Raw genomic sequence first — 18,864 nt, 5'->3', positions numbered from 1 at the left:
ATGAGTTGGTGTTTTGAATTGGGACACTTTCTTTCCATTAGTAATGTATATTCCCCCTTTTATTTTAAAATGTTCCCTATATCCATCACATATTGCCACAGTTTGGGGGAATATGTGAAGACACCTGATCGTACTCTGTTACTTCCCGGGTAAAGAAACCGAGTCCAATGAGACTAGCTCAGTGACAGAGCAAAGATCAGATTCAACCCCCCTGAATTTAAGTCCAGGACTCTTTTATTACACCACACAAATCTCTTTTGATGCCTAAAATCACTAAGATTTCTTTTTGAATTTTCTGTCCATGGCAAATATTTATATAGTCTTGAGCCTCAAGTTAAAGTTTAGCTTACCAAAGGCCCTATGAATATGAGAATCAGAAATCTGGAGGGAAATACTGGCTTTTCAGTAAAAGGGCAACAGTGTGTTTGAAATGTTCAATGTCATGTGAGGAAACAAAAACTTCTGTCTTTCCAATTAAATTCTCCTAACACACAATGATGCCTCTAGATTGTTTTAGTAATTTTATAATTCTATAACATATTTTATAAAAACAAATTGTTTGGCAAAGTTGTCAGTAAACTCATGTCAAAGTAAGTACACTGTGAAAATAATGTAGTTGATTCTGTACTGTAATAAGGAATACCAACCAGCAAGATGGCCCTGTTAAAAGGAACTTTTCTTCTCACCAGTGTTCTAGTTTTTTTGGTTGCTAGTGGAAAATAATAGAAATACATTTGCAATAAAGGCAAATTATGAATTCTGTGCAACTGACAGCAGGTCTAATGAAGGTCCTTTGAAACATGGTAAATGATTCCAAATTGCTATTTTATTAGTACCAAAATAGATTTCTTCTCAAATTTGTCCATCTAGGTAATGCTCCAGGGATGCAATATAATTGTATTGACCAGTCATATAAGTTGTGATAGCCAATTACATGATTTTTGTAGGAAAAGTTGCCTCTGTTATAGTTTGGAAACAAGAGTTCTGATTAAATATTTCTTAAGAAACTAGTACAAATATTTTTAAAAGATATCTTGTTTTTCCTCTTTCTTCATGACCAATTTTCATAACTTTTACAACTTCGCTTCCGTTATGCAAGTGGCCTTTTAATCTTATGCAAAGACGTTACTCTTAGAGAAATAACTTTTTTATTCCTTATCCTGGTGCCTCACACCACAGAATAAAAGCAGTCAGTCCTGGCTAGAAAAAGAACCCTACAGATAGGAAACCTAAAAATAAGATTCAAACACTGATCATTCTTTTATACTCCTCACAGTGCTAGAATTACTTATTTTAACTAAATTTCATCTCTATTGAACACCCCTAACATGCCGCCACAGCTATACAATTTCCTTGGTATTACCCATCAGCCACTAGGGGGCATCCTGGGGCAGGCAGACAGCTCTAGGTTTGCGCTTTCACTCTTCTACTTGGTGGGTGTCCCAAGTAGTCCTTGGCCAACTTAGTTAAGCTCCCTTATTCTCAGTAACCTCTTTTTTAAAATTGAGATAATAATACTAGATTAGCTTATAAATTAATTGTCCATATATAGAGAAATAATAATGCTAGGTTCGCTCACAAATTATTTCCCATATACAGATGGATTATTGAGTAATCCATTAAATGATAAGGGAACAAGAACATCTTAGAACTAAGAAAAGTCCCTTTCAGTGTCCTTTTCGCCAGCAGCCCAGACAGCTATATTACATCCTAGATAGGGAAATGAAGGGCTCCTAGCAGGTTGCTTTGACTCTTTCAAATTATTGAAATTCCCATCTGCAGAAAAGTATGTCTATGGACCCAAATGAATTTCAGTCCACTGGCCATATGCAGAATCTGGCAGAATGTCATCTCTCCCTAATTCCTTGATTCTAGCTAGGGCCAATGTGCTTGGTAAGCAGGAATGTTTGTGGTCGAGGCATTCAGTTGAATAAGCTGAATTAAAATGTTTCAAAACTCCACACACACTTCAGTTGATAGTACAGCATTTAAGGCAGAATCATGTGGAACACATCCAAAGTGCAAAACTCTGTGGGAATTCCAACAAGCCACATACCATGGCTTTACATCTGAAATGACTAACTGGAATCACTGGATGAGGCTCTTGGCAGTGTCCACTTATGGCCCATAAAGTTGGCTTCAACTTTACAGATGGGTTCATATTCCTGGAAACTGCAGGCTGCTAAATACATTGATATACACATTCATGACATGCGTATATTCATAGGCACTTTGAAACTTGTTTCAAGGTGACAATGAATATGTTTACATACAATTCAACTTCAAGTTATAAAATTATCATTAATTAAGCAATATCTTCATGGGAAAGAATTTTGGAGAAACCTTAGTCTTGAATTCCTGGGACAGCTTTGAAGATAACACGAGTTCATGTGTACGTGTAAATATCATTGCAACAGTGCATAATACTTAGTCTGTCAACAGTTTTCTTTTTCCTTAATTATTACATTGGTATACCTAAAGTCCATGGTGGTATTTACTTTCTTAAGGTAAGGTTAAGGCTTCTTCCTTATAACAGCAGGTAACACCAACTGAAGTACTCTAGTGGGGGACTCATATTTATTCAGGAGTTGCCATTTGTTAGGCAGTAAGCATTGATTATCACCGAGTATAATTTTGCCTTGAGGGAACATTTGGTAATAACTAGAGACATTTTCATTGTCGTTACTGTTACCTACAGGGTAGAGGCCATGGATGGTGCTAAACATCCAACAATGCACAGGAAATCACTCCACAACAAAAATTAGCTATTCTAAAACATCTATTATGTAATCCTACGGTTGAAAAACCCTGCACAAAGGTAATTGGTTTTATTTAGTCTTCATAAACATCATTTGAGGTAGATTATGGTGTTATCCTCATTTTTCAGAAGCAGAAATTGTAGCACGGAGAAGGGGAGAGGCTGTCCAAGATTCTAGAACTTGTGGAGGAGTGCAAATTTGGCTTAATCTAGAACCTAGGTTCTTCATCCTTGCTCTCTAAGGGTAGAGTCACAAACAGAACTCTTTTTTTCTGCTTCCAGAACACAGTCCTGCCTTCTTAATTAATTATTAGGATGAATGATTATAAAACTTACTTCCAGCAGAGTGAATGAGTTTTAAAAATTTGTTTAAAACAACAGAAGAATTCACATATTGTGTAACTTTGGATTTAGGGTACCATTGGAATTGCTTTCCTTAGAGGTGTACTAGAGGCAAAGTTTGCTAATCTGGTTGGTGTAAGAGTACTGATGAAATCTTTCTTTAGGTTTCTCTCTATTTTTAAGTTACTGCTTGCACCTGTGCTAGTCAATGTATTTGTTAAGGAAGATCTATGGTTCTATTCTTTTAGGAGAGAATATTCACACTTTGGCTTTGCCTTTTGAGGCTTACACACATTATCACTAAAGTACATTATCATTTTTTATCTGGTGGTAGGGAGGATTTTACCACCTTCCAAGTTAGGTGGAATGCTCTAGGCAGAGAAAGGATCAGGGCTTATCAGAGCCAATAGGGCCGATTTTGTTCCTTTGTTTTCCTGCCAAAAAGAAATAGGGGATAATAGAAACTCATCAGTTGCTATTTGCAAAACTGTTTACTTTCCCTGAATATTTTGTTCTCTGGTTGACAAATGCATTGACTGCTTTTTTGTCATAGTGGGATAATTTATTTTATATGAGGTGGTGTTTTCAGCAGCCACTATAGAATATTCTGAATCACTGTGAACTCTATCTGGATAAAAATAAATGTTCTTATTTTCTCCAATGGATATTTTCCCTTGCCCATGAAAGTTATGACTGGTTCTGCTCATTCTTCAAACCCCACTATATGAACTTCTGAAAAATCTTTTGACAAAATGTAAGAAATGTTGTAAATAAGCAAAAATCCCATAGAAATCAAAGAAACTACGTTCTACCTCTGCTCTTCTAAGTCTGACCAACAATTAAATAAATTTTGGGGTTCTATGAACTGGATTTTTACGTGACGAATTTTTATCTATATTAAAAGTCAAGATGACCAAACAAAGGTGGTATTTGAATATAATTAATAAGAAGCAAATGAGACCAAGATCAATGCCTTATCTACAGAAATATGAATACGATGATCATTAACACTAAGTAAAAAAGGTGAAATAGTTGTGGGTTGAGGCAGGTGGCATTGACTCAGGACTTGTAATCCCAAAGAACTTCACATTTTGACTTCTGTCATCTTCCAAAGGAGAGCATTCCTACTATCACGTAGATATAACAGCAGAACTAAAGGAAGAATACATTAGTTATATGATTTTTGTCTTATTGTTGAAAAACACTAGCTAGTACACTGTGAATTACTGTTTCATCTTGGAATGATCTTGAGAGTAATACAATCACACTGTACTATTTGGAGTTATATATGGTAAAAAGCATTATGTTTTAAATGTTATTTAGAAGTAAACATTTTGACATCCCATCTTGGCATTTCTTTATAAATTAATATATGAAGAAATTCAAGTACAGGAGTAGTTTTCACTTCTCTTGACCTCTGAGGGGCCCAGGAGAATGCCATCAGCTCTGGACCATACGTATAGTGAAATCACAGGGGCTGAGAGCAGGTGTTCTGATTATTTATTACTTCCTAACAAACCACTCCAAAACTTACTGGCTTCTAAAAACAATCATTTTATTATCTTTCACAGTCTGTGGGCTGGTTAGACCCAGCTAAGATGAGTTGATGATTAGAGACTGTCATATAGGCGTTTGAACAGCCAACATAAGTCACCACCATGTGGCTGATCATGAACCCTGCCTGTGAGCTGGGAGCTCAGCTGAGGGATCTGACAGGAAAACCTAGACATGATCTCTACTTGTGATTTGAACTTCACACAGCATGGCAACTGCGTTCCAAGAAAGAGTGCCCCAAGAGCATTGTCGTCTGGGCTCTGGTGTGTAAGTTTTAAAAAAAATTTAACTCAGAGATTCAGAATTCTAAAATTCAAATCCCAGATGCAGACAAGATCTTTGTGGCCATCATGATTAACCTTCTATGTAGTTACAAATGCTTTCTAAGCACCCTTTTTAAATGTCAAAGATTGTAGTTTTTCCTTTAATAGCCTATGACCGATAAATCATACATGCACATGTGGAATGTTTAACCTTTTACAGGATCACTAAACCTTGGCTGCTGCAACTCGAGGGCACTTCATGAAACAAGAAAACCTCGTGCCTAGAGGCCCTCGAGTTGGACTTTGACTTGCTATGGTTTAGAGGGTCCATTTGCTTTTCTGTTTATGTTCATTTCTTTCATACTTGAGGTTTTTTCTGACTTCCTTTGACTATTTTCTGAGGGCAAATTTTGATCCTAAAAACAGGGAACATCTCAGGAAATTGTTTTCTTTGCTGCTTTTAAATATAGATGGGATTCTGGCAGTGGAAATATAATTAAAATCACAGCAGTTATCAAGTACCTTTTTATAATAAACCTTTTATCCCTTTACCTAACCTGCCACTGCCTTTCCTTATTTCCCAGGGTTAAATGGCAGGGAGCCACTTGGCTCAGGCAGCTGTACTTTGGCAGGGCTTGCTATGAATCAGATGTCCTTTTCCTCCTCGAAGGCAGAATGTGTCACTTACTTAGACTCACCTCACATTTCAATTTGCAAGTGAGCATGTGGCTTCTGTGCCTTCTATTGGCAGCAGTTGATATATCAACCTAAATGATAGCCCTTGAATGTGTAATTATTATAGCTCTTCACAGCTTACCTTCCACCTCTCACCCATTCCTGAACTTCCTATCCCTCTAGTTCATTTTGTGCATCTTTAAGATAAAATATTCGCCCAAGGATCACAAAGGGAAGAGTAACCCCCTTAAGGAAATGGTCCCCAACCTTTTTGGCACCAGGGACTGGTTTCATGGAAAACAGTTTTTCCGTGGGACAGAGTTGGGTGCGGGGGTGGTTTCAGGATGAAACTTTCATCTCAGATCATCAGGCATTAGTTAGATTCTCATAAGGGGTGTGCAACCTAGATCCCTCACATGCACAGTTCACAATAGGGTTCATGTTCCTATGAGAATCTAATGCTGCTGCTGATCTGACAGGAGGAGGAGCTCAGGCGGTGATGCTCACTCACCTGCTGCTCACCTCCTGCTGTGTGGCCCAGTTCCTAACAGGTCATGGACTGATATGGGGTCCATGCCCCAGGGTTTGAAGACCTCTGCCTTAAGGAACTAAGAGCAAAATAATAGGTTTCTAGTTAAACAGTGGGCTGAAGAGTGACCATGGTAAAGCTTCAGGCTTTGAGAGCTCACTGGATTGTTGTTTGTCCCCAGAAGGGCATGCGTGATGGTTAGTTTTATGTGTCAACTTGACTAGGCCACAGTGTGTGCCCAGATATTTGACTATACATTATTCCGGGTATCCGTGAAGGTGTTTTTATATAAGATTAACATTTGAATCAGTAGACTAAGTAAAGCAGACTGCTTTACTCACCAGCGTGAGTGGCTCTCATTTAATTAGTTGAAGGCCTGTGTAGAACAAAAGGCTGACTCTCCAGCCAGTAAGGGGGATTTCCTCATTCCTGAAGACCTGGAGCTGGGACATCAGTCTTTTGCTGCTTTGAGACTAGAACTGAAACAACAGCTCTTCTTGGTTGTGGAGGCTTTCAGATTTCAGACTAAACCTTAGATCTTCAGTTCCTCTGGTTCTCAGGGCTTGGATTGAGACTGTAACTCTACCATCAGCAGTCCTGGGCCTCTAGCTTACTAACTGCTGTTCTTGGGACTTCTTAGCCTCCACAATTGCTTCAGCCAATTTTCAATAATAAATCTCTTTATATGCATCTTATTTATATATGTGTAAATAAGATATGTATACATATATAAATAAGATACATAAAGATATTTTATAAGATATGTTATATATTAATATATAGGATAATTTTATATGTTATGTATGTATAAAGAGGTTTGTTATTATAAGGAAATGGCTTATGAATTTCATATGATACATAGCATGCTGTGTTAATCAGTGTTCCCCAGAGAAATTGGAGAAATCTTATTGGTTCTCTTTCTCTGGAGAACTCATGAATACAGCATGCTGCCTGTCATTTGGAAATTCACTACAGTCTAAGAAACCTAACAATGTGACCTACAACAGTGTAGAGTATATCTGATCAAAGAAAAAAAAAATGCATCCACAAGCACATGGAAGATTATAGGGAATATTTGTCATTTGGCGAATCTTCCCAGTATCTGAACCGCTTGCCTATGTTTGGTGAAGATGGTGCCTTATAAATATTAATGAGAGGCCAAGCCCCTTTTCTTATGTAGAAGAAAAATAAAATCAAAACCAAAGCCAGATTCTCATCATTGTTTTTCCTAGTAGGTAGGCATGATCCCTGTGACCTAGGTTTGAACAACCTGAGGCACATACTCTGAATTTTCGACATGGAGTTTGTGATACAGAGAAGGGTCAATGCAGAATTTTTTTTTGATGATGGTTCAAGTGACAACAGTATCCAGTTTCTAAGTACAGCAGTGGAAATGGTGACTTCAGGGGAAACCAATGTCTGAATCCATTGGTGTTAGCCCATGGTGGAGAGCTAGAGCATGGAATGTGGGTGCCAGGGGCAAAGGTCCCCTCACTGGGCAGGATCCACAGCATAATTTTGGCTATAGGAGTTCTGGCTGTGTGGCTTCCCTTTATTCTCCCCATTTTTTCAAATCTGGCTCTCCAGGTTTAATTGGCAATTGTGTTAGGTAATACACTCAGTTTCTGCTAAATTAGACAAAGTCATTTTTGGTTGTTTGTATCTAAGAACCAGGTCTGATTCATGTACTCATTTCCCTAATAATAATTTTTTGAGTACCTACTATATACCAGACACACTTCTGGGTGGGATAGAAAGAGCAATGATTAAGACAGACAGCATATTTTCTCTTAGAAAGCCTGTAATCCCAGCACTTTGGGAGGCCGAGACGGGCGGATCACGAGGTCAGGAGATCGAGACCATCCTGGCTAACACGGTGAAACCCCATCTCTACTAAAAAATACAAAAAACTAGCCAGGCGAGGTAGCGGAGCCTGTAGTCCCAGCTACTCGGGCGGCTGAGGCAGGAGAATGGCAGGAACCCGGGAGGCGGAGCTTGCAGTGAGCTGAGATCCGGCCACTGCACTCCAGTCCGGGCAACAGAGCGAGACTCCGCCTCAAAAAAAAAAAAAAAAAAAAAAAAAAAAAAAGTTTTTTTTTTTAAAAAAGGGGCAAAAGAAAAAAAAAAAAAAAAAAAAAAAAAAAAAAAAGATGGTATTCTTTCTAAGAATAGGGCAAACGAATAAATAAATACATAGGTAAACAAGAATATAAACAAGGAAAAATCAGCTTGATGTAAGAGCAATGGAGAAAATAAAATAGAGTGATGTGATAGAAAGGGATAGGAGGACCAGAAACAGTGTTCAAAGAAGCATTCTCTAAGGAAATAACTTTTACGTTGAGACCTAAATGGCAAGAAGGAGCCAACCACACAGATAATAGAGAGATGGAGTCTTCTGCCGGGATAATGGTCAGTTCAAAGGCCCTGAAACAGGAAGTCAATACAAGTTCAAACTCCAGGAGATTTTAGGGTTCCTCTGATTCAAACATCCAGGCGTAGAAAGAAACTGAAGTGTAAAAATTTTTCAAGCCTTCTGCGAGGACCCTTAAGGGATTCAGTAAACAAATAGTAACTATAGTGAAAAATAAAAAGCAGAGTGCAACGTGGAAGTGAGTGTGTTTCTGTTTAAATTGAAACTCCCGGCACAAATGTTTTCCCTTTGGTTCTTCTTTGTTTTTTCTGAGTTCACATTTTTCTAGCCCAGTTTTGTCTTTCCTGTCTTTTTAACAGCATGTATTAGGAGAACTGGTGAACTAGCAGCAACCCTTTTCTTTCAATGGCTTTCCTCAGGTGTGTAATGATGGGAATGGGAATAAATTTCAGTGTAGTTCAAGTGTATGAGTCAGTAAAGAAATACTAAGATGGTCAACGGACCAATGAGAAGTTTGCTACATTTGGGACTGACCACTACATACAATTCTTCTCAACTGTAAAAATATTTGTGAGTAAGCAGGTTTAAATAACTTTTAAAAACTCTAAAACAGTGATTCCAAATACAAGTATAACATAAGCTATGTATGTAATTTTAAATTTTCTAGTACCTACACTATAAAATTTTTTTAAAGGCTAAAACAAATCGGGCAATATTAATTTTAACAATATATTTTAACCAGTATATCCAAAATGCTATTCCAAAAATTATTAGTGAGTTATTTTACACTCTTTTTTAGTGAGGTTTTTAAAATCTGTGTATATTTTACACTTAGAGCACACATGAACTCTCAATTGCCACGTATCAGGTGCTGATGCTGAAAAGACACACGTAGCTGGTGACTGCCATTTGGAAAGAGCAACTTTAGATTGAGGCTGATTTGGTTACAGAGTGCTTGGATACCAGAAAGTGGGATAAATCACTTCATGAATCCTTGTAATGTCCTAGGTGTCTGTTTATGTTATGTTTGCTTCCTTTTCCACATTCGCTGGCTCCTTTGTAAATCCTCTGCATTTCACCACCCCTCTGTCACCAGTGCTGTCTTTTCCCCTCTTCCCTGAAAAGTTCTCTAAGCAGGGAAAAGTTGTTAAGCATTTTAAAACTTTTTTTTATAAGTTTTGTTTTGTTTTGTTTTGTTTTACAGTTCTCTTTTTTGGTGACTTACTTTTGCTTTATCCTTCATTTAAAGAAGGCATCCTGAAAAGCATAATGAACCCCTCTGAATCAGTCCCACACCCTCTTTTGTCAAATATCTCATTCCCTTCCCATAATTAAGAGTTTATAAAAGGAACCAAGAAGTGTCTATCCGTGAGGCTTAAAACACAAAAATAGGGACTCTAGGTTTTCTTTGTATATGGTGATAAATTTTTCTCCTTCCTGAGTCACTAGCTGATTTTCAGTTTAGGGTAATATTATTTCTACACATCTACTTAATTTTAATGTGACAAAAATGAACTTTGTGCAGTGTTTCCTCCTGCCAAAAATGCTGCCTCTCTATTTATCCAATAGACCACTCTGATTCCACCATGCCTTTTTTGTTTTGTACATGTAATTTTAAGAGGTCCACTCTTTTTGTGAACTATGAAAAGCTATATAAATATTAGAAATCATAACATAAGAACAATACAAATATACTAGTACTGATATATTCATTAACATTTATGCTTAACATTTATCCTTCCTGATATTTGAAAGAAAACAAGTAATTATTAAATGAGTGTATACAGGGATCCATGTGTTCCTTATCTTCATTCACTTGTTATACTGTAAGTCATGGATTATTAATCAGCCAACCACCTTCTTGATATTGGAAGGGAGGCAAAATCCATTTTCTCCATGACAAAAATCCCAACTACTTGGTGCAAAATTAAGACCCACCAATTATATAAAAGTCACACATTCAGTTCCCCACATGTCTGTGGGAAACATGAAAAAGAGTCATTGCATTTACCCTCTGCCATAGAAGCACCACACTTGTATGTTGCATGGTCAGACACCACTTAGAATACTGGACTTCCTTCAGCTACCTAAGGAAGAATCAGCTAGGACCCACAGTGTTTCTCAAAGTTTTTCATGTCAAGACTCAGGCACAAACTATTTTATATGTTGACTGTATTAATGATCAGAGATGATGCTGTATACCAGGCCTCTCCTGGTGGTGATAAGGGCTGTCAGATCAATACCTGAGCACCTGTAACCTATTCACAGTGTCCCAGTGGCTGGAAACTCTGGCCTAGAAAGTGTAAGTGATTTTTTACTATTGCAGGAAAAACTAAAATAAATGCCTTATTAGTGGTAGCAACTACTCTTTTGGGAGATGGCTCAGAATATTGTTTCATGGATGGCAAATTGCAAGGACAACTCTATTTTAGGAATGCCTGGCTTACACCCAAGAAGAGGATTGTAAAAGGGAGCTCTTATCATTGATGGCCTCATATCTCACAAGATTAGCCAGATTACTATATGGTGGGTTCTTCTAAGTGATTAAAAAGCAAAGCTAGTACTACACACAAAGCAAATAACTGTTTTGTCATGGAATAGCACATTTTAGGACATTAAAAGAATATATAAAACTCTAGTGAACCAAGAGATCCTGGAAACAAACTCAGCATTGGACACATCTCTCTGGATTTAAATTAAAATTCCTGATTGATAACTCATGCAGAAAGAAGCCACTTCTAGTCTCTTCTGGACAGATTTCCCCTGTGCAGAGTGATGGATGTCAGAGCCCAGCTTTGTAATTAAGCCATCAGATGATTTGCAAAGTTAAATACTTGGCAAAGAGAAATATAGCATTCAAGCTACATATGGCATGTTAATGCTCTTATTTTGAAATACTTAAAATTTTCAGATCTAAAGTTGCATTGGGGACTTTGAAGAAATCTAAAATGTACTTTTCTAGGGAACTAAAATATTTCCTAAGAGTTAGTGTCAAAAATGTCCATATATGGGCATTGATTATTTGCTCTGTGCAAGATACTGTTTGACACTTAATTTACTCCTATACAACATCCATATGAAATAAATTATTCTCCTCATTTAAGGATGAGACTCAAAGAGCCTCAATAACTTGCCCAATAATCCATTTAAGTAAGTAATAGAGCCAAGATGTGAACCAAACCCAGGTCTCCTTTTTAAATAAATCCTTTTGTTTAACTGCTATCAAACACTTTCCCAAGACAGAGCTCCTCACAGGGAACTTTAAATAGAATACTTGGCAAAGGCACAGGAAAGGAGGTAGAAGTATGGGATGATTTGTTGCTCTATACAAGCCATTGCATTTCTTTCTGTCCCTTGGTTTCTGTAATCTATGTGCTTTATCTAATATATTGGCATATAACAATTATAAAAGAAAAAATAAATCTATTTTAGTTTAAGAATTTTGAAAGTGATCCATCATTTTAAATTAATGTTACTAGGTAGTAACAAAGCCATTTGGATTCTTTTCCCCTGTTAACACTACTCCCTTTTTAAAGCTATGAATGTTCTTTGCCCAGATACTTAACATTTTGTTGAATTTCAGTGTTCTAGAAATAGTTTACTATTCTCTAAAAAAATTAGTGCATAGTGCTATTACAGCCAAGAAAACTAAACAGATGATTGGTACCATTAGGAACGGCCCTGTGAACGAACACGATGTAGCTCACACTTTCTCAAATCTGCATCAGAAGTATTTCAGATAGTTAGCGTCATTGTGTCTAAAGAAAGTTATCACATGCTTAACAAGTCCCAGGATATGAAAATCTTCCTTAACTTAGTATTTCAACAAATGCGAATACTTTGTGTCATGGTTTCTACATGTATATTTATGAATTTTGTAGATTGATAATAAATTATGATGAAACAATAACTGGGACATGAATCTACAGGTTATATGTTACAGAGGCCAAAATGTTTTTGCTGGCAGTGTCAGAAAACAAACCCAGTTGGACTGAGCCAATTTGTCAAGTCTAATTTGGGTCTGAAGTGGAAATGTCAACTACCTAAGTGTAATATGATGGACAAAGGTTAACCTGTGAATGCATAAGTCAATATGGTAATAGTATGATATTTTGCTTTGGAATCAAACATACTTGCTTGAGTTGAAATCCATGTTTTCAACACCTATGTGTCCTGAGAGCTTGGCCAAGTAATCTCCCTGAGTGAATTCTGTCTGCTAATAAGATCATGCCAATTAGATGTCCTTGGAATGTTGTAGAGGCTCTCCTTTCAACATCAAAACATGTATAAGAATCATGGAGGATGCAGGACTTATTAATGTCAAATGCACATTTTTGGCCATGGAGAGCAGAAATCTCTCCTGTCCTTTTATTGTCACCTCTGGATCTATGCAACTTAAGCAGTGCTTTAGGAAATAAATGGTGAGCAAGGGGTCATCCTTAATGTTGGAGAAAATTGTGAACACAGGACTTTCTTACTCTTCTTGTTTCTTTTTGAGATGGATTAAGAAAAAAAAATCACAAACTATGCACTTCTGCAGTATGAGTAAACATTGTGATTTTGATTATTAAGCCTTCCTAAAAGGTAAAAAAGATGGCAATGAGTCTTATATATGTTTTGGGAAATTATAATATTCTATAAATTTGCCTTCATTAAGTAGAGAGCAGTTGGATAATGTTTATTTTTGTGCCACTCATCCATCATTCTAAATAGAGGTGGCACATTTCTGACAATTTACTGTACAGATGCTCCTTGACTTATGATGGGGTTACATCATGATAAACCAGTCATAAAATTAAAAAAGTCAAGTTGAGCCATCCTAAACTGGGGACTGACTGTACTTTAGATCCTAGAGAAGGCAACAGTGGAATTACAGGAGACTTTTCTTCCTTTATCCCTTACAGGAGTTACTTCTGTTTGAAAGAAGTCTTTACATCTGCATTTTCAAACAATGGCAGACAATTACCACTAGTCAAGTAAATACAGAGATAGCCACTGCTAAAATTCATCAATAAAAGGATCTCCACACCATGAATGTAGTTTCTTCCTTTATACACACAGGTGATTTCAAATATGTAAACCATGTACTTTCAAGAACTGGATTAAAACCATATCAGAAATTTGACCCTTAGACATGTATGTCTGGCACATATATGCAGGAAATGAAGCCTTTAGCAAACTTTTTCTAGGATCTAAATATTTGGCTCTTGTAGACAGCAGTTTCCTGTGCTTGTGTCTCATCCTGCTTTTCCGGTCCTGTGTTTTGACATGAGGCAAACTTGCTCCCATAAAAGGTATCCGAAAGATGTGGAGACTTCTGCCTTCCTGCACACAGAGAATGGATGTGGAAACCACATGGGGTTCATCTCATAAAGCACCTGCATAAGCCGTAGGGAGATACGGCAAGTTCCACAGAGAACTCAGTGTACTGAAAAGAAAGCTGCACAATGGGAACTGAAAAGACGAAATAGTTCTCTCATCTGGAAACAGATGTCATGAAGATAGGGTAGCAAGCAGTATTTTGCAATTTACCCTGCTGTTTGTTCCTTTCTCTGTTTAAGGCCCATGGAGTGCCCTGTCGGTCAGGATTCTACCTCTCTGCCTTCCTCTCTCTGCAGCGATCCTCTTTCCCTCTACTTCTCCAGTTAGGCGCTCTGGAATTTGTCTTAATGATGTTAACTGCCCTGGTGGGTAAGCACAGCAGCCCGCAGCCACTCCAGCCCCCCTGCCTGCTGCTGCGGAACTCAACCAATGAAATCAATTTGTTGTTGACAGCTGTTCTTCTCCCTGCTCATTCAAGAGCTTATAGATCATTCCTCCCCGCTTTCTTTGGGACGTAAACCCTGGCCCAGGTGCAGGGGAAATGAGTAGATCCGCTGATTTCAAACTCTTTTTTTCTTCATGGCATACCGTCTTCCTCATTGCTGTACTATCATTTTACTAGCAGATGAAACTCAGGCGAGATGAAGCCAGAGTAGAACTGATTAATCTTGGCCCACTGGAGATAGATGGTTTTCATTGGGGGCCTGCTGCAAATGGAATCCACTTAGGAAAACCAATTTGATTGTCTTGAAGACCCAGATTCTCTATATAGAAAAAGAAGATGCTTTGAAAGGAAACCGTTACGTTAACTACTAGGCTTCTTGGCAAGAAAAGAAGCATTATGCTGCTTTTTTTTTTTTTTTTTTTTTTTGGAGACCCTTCTGTTTTCATATATTTCTATGGCTGCAGTTCATTTCAGTATGTGCAATAATAGGTGGACTCTCTGCTAATACTTATTGAATAAAATGTGCCAAGAAATAAATGCACTGGATATGTTCAGATGAGTTATTTCATGTAACCCTGTATTAGTCAGGGTTCTCTAGAGGGAAAGAACTAATAGGATATATGTATACGTATAAAGGACAGTTTATTAAGTATTAACTCACAAGATCAGAACGTCCCACAATCAGCTATCTACAAGCTGAGGAGTAAGGAGAACCAGTCCAAGTTCCAGAACTGAAAAACTTGGAGTTCGATGTTTAAGGGCAGGAAGCATCCAGCACGGGAGAAAGATGTAGGCTGGGAAACTAGGCCAGTCTAGTCTTTTCATGTTTTTCTGCCTGCTTTATATTTGCTGGCAGCTGATTAGATGATGCCCACCCAGATTAAGTGTGGGTCTCCCTCCCCCAGCCCACTGACGCAAATGTTAATCTCCTTTGGCAACACCCTCACAGACACACCCAGAATCAATACTTTGCATCATTCAGTCCAATCAAGTTGTCACTCAGTATTAACCATCCTAAGTCCACCCTTTGTCAACTTGAACCCATATACATCTCCTGAGATCATGCATAATCTTCAAATAAAGACTATAATGTCATAATTCCACCTATCATAAAACAACTATCCTTTGTACAACCAGAAACACACCAATCCCCAATCCAAATGCTATTACATAAAGTAAAAAATACTTAAACAATGACATGAAGTCAATAAATATTATGTCACATTATAAAGGAGAAAGGAAATAAAATGAGGATATTTTCTTAGTACAATTGTATATATGCACAGACATGCTTTTAACAAAAGAAGGAGGAAATATTCATGACAATTACAGTCCTTATTTCTGCAACTTGTCCTGTGGTTGTGGATGGTATTGATGGCTACCTTCTTCTACCCATTCTGTATTGCCTTTGTCTTCAGCAAGCACCTCAACAGGTTGTGTTTTAAATTTTCCTGGTTGAGTGACCCAAACTTTCATTCCTGAAGGGTCTGGGCCATTTGTAGTCCTGCATGGATTGGACTGTTGTAGTTTCCCACTGACCTTAATCACAGGGCATGGTAATACTAAGAGACACCCTAATGGATCTCCTGTATTCCATGCATACTCTTCCTTACCTCCATTGTGGAGTAGGAGACTGATTTCATCTTGATAGTCTGGGTCAGTCACCCCAGCCAACATTGTAACTCCCTTCTTAGCCTGTTGACTTAAAGGTAGGAGGACCCTGGTGGCAATCTTAACTTCCAGTTTAATGGAATCATTATGTCTCCTGGTGGCAGCTTTCCTCCCTCTGGAACTAAGACCTCTAGGCCAACATAATGTAATTTCATGGAAATAGGAAGCAAAAATTTTGCTAGTGGGTCACTAGGGGTGATGGTGAGTGGTGCCACTTCCATTTCCACCCCTTGATTCCTGGATCCATGAATCCTGGCTATGGGAGAAACAGTACCATATATTGGATGCTGATTCAGAGTATACATGGCCTTCTGGAGAACTTTGCCCCAGCTCTGCAAAGTATTGTCACCTGATTGGTATTGTAATTGTGACTACCAAAGGTCATTCCACCATTCTATCAATCCATCTCCTTCAGGATGATGGAGAACATGGTAAGACCAGTGAATTCCATGAGCATGAGCCCACTGCCACACTTCTTTAGCCATAAAGTGAGTGCCTTGGTCAGAAGCAATGCCGTATGGAATACCATGATGGTGGACAAGGCATTCATTCCATGAGTCCATGGAAGGTAGTCTTGGTAGAAGCATTGCATGTAGGATAGGCAAACCCATGCCTGGAGTAAGTATCTATTCCAGTGAGGTCAAACATCTGCCCTTTCCATGATGGAAGAGGTTCAATATAATCAACCTGCCACCAGGTGGCTGGCTGATCACCCCAAGGAATGGTGCCATATTGAGGGCTCAGTGTTGGTCTCTGCTGCTGGCAAATTGGGCACACAGCAGTGGCCATAGCCAGGTCAGCCTTAGTGAGTGGAAGTCTGTGTTGCTGAATCCATGTGTAACCTCCATCCCTACCACCATAGTCACTTTGTTCATGGGCCCATTAGGCGATGACAGGGGTGGCTGGGGAAAGAGGCTGAGTGGTGTGCACAGAACGGTTCATCTTATCCACTTGATTATTAAATTCTCCTCTGCTGAGTCACCCGCTGGTGAGCACTCACATGGAATACAATGATCTTCACAGTTTTTGACCACTCAGAGAGGTCCATCCACATACCTCTTCCTCAAATTTCTTTGTCACCAATTTCCCAATCATGCTTCTTCCAAGTCCCTGAGCATCCAGCCAAATTATTGGCTACAGCCCATGAATCAGTATATAATTGCACATCTGGCAATTTCTCCTTCCATGCAAAGTGTACAACCAGGTGCACTGCTCACAGTTCTGCCCACTGGGAAGATTTTCCTTCACCACTGTCCTTCAGGGATGTCCCAGAGAGGGGCTGTGCTGTAGCTGTCAACTTTTGGGTGGTGCCTGCATATCATGAAGAGCCATCTGCTTTCCAGGCCCTAGACTTGTCTTCCTCTGTCAACTGATCATGGGAAAATCCCAATGAGGCCATCGATGCAGGCTGGGGAAGAGAAGACAGGGTGGCAGGAGTGGAGACCATGGGCATTTGAGCAACTTCTTCATGTAACTTACTTGTGCCTTCAGGACCTGCTTGAGCCTGATCACATGTATACCATTTCCATTTGATGATTGAATGCTGCTGTGCACAACCCACTTTATGGCTAGATGGGTCAGAAAGCACCCATGGGCAGTTCAGGTTGTGTGGTGACCTGATGATCCATAGTCTAACATTTAGTTTCCACCAAAGCCCAGTGACAGGCCAAGAGCTGTCTCTCAAAAGGAGAGTAGTGTCCGGGCATGGGGGCTCATGCCTGTAATCCCAACACTTTGGGAGGCTGAGTCGGGTGGATCATGAGGTCAGGAGATCAAGATCATGCTGGCCAACATGGTGAAACGCCATCTCTACTAAAAATTCAAAAAAACTAGCTGAGCTTGGTGGTGCATGCCTGTAATCTCAGCTACTCAGGAGGCTGAAGCAGGAGGATCGCTTGAACCCAGGAGGCGGAGGTTGCAGTGATTGGAGGTTGCGCCACTGCACTCCAGCCTGGCAACAGAGAGAGACTATGTCAAAAAAAAAAAAAAAAAAAAATAGAGAGTAGTTATCTGCAGAAGATGGCAGGGCCTTGCTCTAAAATCCTAGAGGTCTCTACTGTGATTCACCTATGGGGGCCTGCCAGAGGCTCCAAACGGCATCCCTATCTGCGACTGACACCTCAAGCACCATTGAATCTGTTGGGTCATATGGCCCAAGTGGCAGAGCAGCTTGCACAGCAGCCTGGACCTGTTGCAGAAACTTCTCCTGTTCTGGACCCCACTCCTAGTGGATACTCCTAGTACCAAAATTGGTGTTAGTCAGGGTTCTCTAGAGGGACAGAACTAATAGTATATATATATATATATACACACTATATATACTTATAGGATCAATACTTAAAACTCCCCTTTACACATATATATGTGTGTGTGTGTGTATGTGTGTGTGTGTGTGTGTATATATAGTATTGTATTGTATATACTAGTGAGTACTCCTAGTACCAAAATCGGTGTTAGGGTTCTCTAGAGGGACAGAACTAATAGGATATATATACTACATATACTTATAGGATCAATACTTAATAAAACTCCCCTTTACATATATATAGTGTATGTGTGTATGTATATATATATATATATATATATATATATATATATATATATAATATTGTATTGTATCATATTAAGTATTAATCACATAATCACAAGGTCCCACAATAGACCACCTACAAGCTGAGGAGCAAGGAGAGCCACGCCGAGTCCCAAAACTGAAGAACTTAGAGTATGATGTTTGAGTGCAGGAAGCATCCAATGTGGGAGAAAAATGTAGGGCTGAGGGCCTAGGTCTAGTCTTTTCAGTTTTTCACGTTTTTCTGCCTGCTTCATATTTGCTGGCAGCTGATTAGGTGGTGCCCACCCAGATTAAGGGTGGATCTGCCTTCCCACCCCACTGACTCAAATGTTAATCTCCTTTGGCAACACCCTCACAGACAT

This window comes from Rhinopithecus bieti, unplaced genomic scaffold, assembly GCF_001698545.2.
Source record: "Rhinopithecus bieti isolate Rb0 unplaced genomic scaffold, ASM169854v2 scaffold_73860, whole genome shotgun sequence".
In the NCBI taxonomy this organism is placed as follows: Eukaryota; Metazoa; Chordata; class Mammalia; order Primates; family Cercopithecidae; genus Rhinopithecus; species Rhinopithecus bieti.
Note: the sequence above shows the minus strand (reverse complement) of the source record.